Below are 2,563 nucleotides of genomic sequence, written 5' to 3' on the forward strand. Positions count from 1 at the left end.
GATGGATAGATAGATAGATAGATAGATAGATGGATAGATAGATAGATAGATGGATGGATTGATTGCTCTTATAAACAGTAGAGCATGCTAACACAGTGTTTCTGAAATACATACTTTTAATTTATTAATCCAATAAAAAAATGACCCGCAGCCTCATATTTGTAAACAAGCTCATCCACGGACATAAAAGTGTCCAGACTTTTACCCGCAGCCTCTAGATGAGGAAAAGTCAAAAACCTTCATGAAGAAAATTCAAAAATAAAACCACTACTTTGGTCAGCACAAAAACGAATAATTGGAAGGTTAACCTAAATCAAAATATAGCCAGAAGTTAGACTAAGGATGTGACGCTTTGTGGAACCCCAGGGTTCACCTCCTGGACAAGTTTGAATCCCAGTTAGGGCGGTTGGTGCCTTCCAGTGGACTCACCACCTGCAGGAAGGTTCAGGGAGGTTGGTACGGTGTGATTTGGGTGGCGACTAGTGACCCAGTAACAGATAAGCGGATGAAAATGGATGGATGGATGGATAGACTAAGGATGGCCAAAACTCTGTTATAAAAATGACACTAAAAACTAACATTAACTTAGCAAAAAAAATAGCTATATGTCCCTTAACTTTCTTAGTTTTGTTGTTGTCAGCAGCATCTGAATAGAAACAAAAAGAAGAAAAAAAACGTAGCTACATTTTAAGCCGTTGATATAAATCTGATGCCAAACCATATCTTTGTACTGAAGCATCTTCTGTTTTTTTACTTCCTGGATCAATTTGCTTCTGCGTCACTACAGAAAGCACCCGTTACTGACGGCCGATGCCGGTGAACTTTGGCTGCGCGCGGATAATACAGAGGGCCGCACCCTAGGCAAATATGACCTGCATGCTGACATTATTCAGCCACTTTAACGGGAGACGAGTTAATCTTTAACAAGACAGGAACTATGAATCATTGTCGCCATTCGCCTTAAAAAAAAAAAAAATACATTCACACATGAATGTGCGTATGTGTTGAGAGAGAGGTGACACTGTGAGGGTGAGGAGGGTGAGGAGGGTGAGGAGGGTGAGGAGGCTGAAGCTGCGTAGGTGTTGTACCACTGACAGCTGCTGTGTCGATACTGTAACTTGTAGCTCGGCCCGGCTACAGAGGAATCCCGTAACTCAGCACCGCTCCCCTCTGGATCTGGGAGAGTCCCCATCTTGTCACCCCCCCAACCCAGGACCACTCAGCTTACTGATCACTGTCACCCCTCCACCCTGGTCTCCCCATCTTTTCCATCCGCACCTTAACCCCTGTGTCAGTGAAAAGTCCATTCATTCATCCAGTCTTTTTCCTCCATCTGCTTTTGGTCTCACTTTCATGTTTACAGCCCGTACTGTTTGTCACCAAAGTATTCATACGACCTCACATGCAAAACAACCAACTGTGTCATTATTTGAACCTCACGACCGAAAAGACACAGCAGCGCAACCTGAAGCGGGGGATGAAGAGGAACGTTATCCAACGACGGGAAGTTGCGTCGTAATGAAACACAATATTAAAAACTGTGCCACTCTGTTGCTAGAGAAGCGGAGCTCGGCGACACAGGTGACTCCATGTAACAAGCCAAACATCCCGAGGTCACGGGGTCAAGTCTCCGACCCTGTTCTTGTTGCGTCAAAATATGCAGTCATGTCAGGAATTACGCGTGTAAATGAAGTGAATACACTTTTTTTTCTCTTTCATACCAATGAACATAGCCTTCCATATTGTCAAAGCGCTAATGCCAAACATCAATCGATCAATATTCATTTCCATCCTCTCCCAAACAACAACACCACTGTCAGAACGGAGTCTCTCTAAAACACAACGGCCAGTTCAAGATCCACCCATCTCATCACTCAGATACAATTTCCATACGTGTATAAATATAGTCCGCGTTAATGTGGAAATATTCCGGCTCACCTTCAGGGGCTTCCTCTGATACCATGCTGTCCTGTCTCCGTCTGACAACCTTGTCATCAAGTGAAAAATGGAGCGAGAAACAGAGAAGCATCAGACCAACACATTCACTGCCATTGTGTCCCGGCAGTCGTCAAGAGTAACAGTAAACCTATTGTAACGGCGCCCTTTATGAAGCATGGCGCTGGGGTGACCCTGCTGCCCATGCTCCCTGGAACGTCTGCGTGTGTGCGTGCGCGCGCGTGCGTGCGTGTGATTGGTGTGTACATGCATTCTAGGGTCATGTGTGGGTGTTTGTACAGGCTCCAACTTGCCCATGTGTGTGTGTGTGTGTGTGTGTGTGTGCAGGGGGAGGCTGTGGCGAACATGAGTGACAGTAACAACTGCAGCCCCCGCGAGACCTTCGCAGCAGAGAACGTCTTTAATAAGAAACGATCCGACTGATGTGTCACCGTCGCACTTTGGAGGCGAACGCCGACGTCACACCGACTGCAGCACAAGCACCGTGGACTGAAAGACAGAGAGTTTTGGGTCATTTTAGTGTGTGTGTGTGTGTGTGTGTGTGTGTGTGTGTGTGCAGGGGGAGGCTGTGGCGAACATGAGTGACAGTAACAACTGCAGCCCCCGC

At 46.3% G+C, this 2,563-nt stretch overlaps 1 protein-coding gene across 2 annotated transcripts in view; it reads right to left on the reverse strand.

Moving 5' to 3' along the window:
• Nucleotides 1-2,149, reverse strand: part of itgb6 (integrin, beta 6) — a 17,763-nt gene extending 15,614 nt beyond the window's left edge. For both annotated transcript variants that reach the window (XM_017032687.2, XM_008309967.3), the window contains exon 1: nucleotides 1,939-2,149. The gene's annotated coding sequence lies outside the window, so the exon portion shown is untranslated. The remainder of the gene's footprint in view (nucleotides 1-1,938) is intronic.
• Nucleotides 2,150-2,563: the final 414 nt, after the last annotated feature.

This window comes from Cynoglossus semilaevis, chromosome 5 (assembly GCF_000523025.1).
Source record: "Cynoglossus semilaevis isolate Cse_v1.0 chromosome 5, Cse_v1.0, whole genome shotgun sequence".
Classification (NCBI taxonomy): domain Eukaryota; kingdom Metazoa; phylum Chordata; class Actinopteri; order Pleuronectiformes; family Cynoglossidae; genus Cynoglossus; species Cynoglossus semilaevis.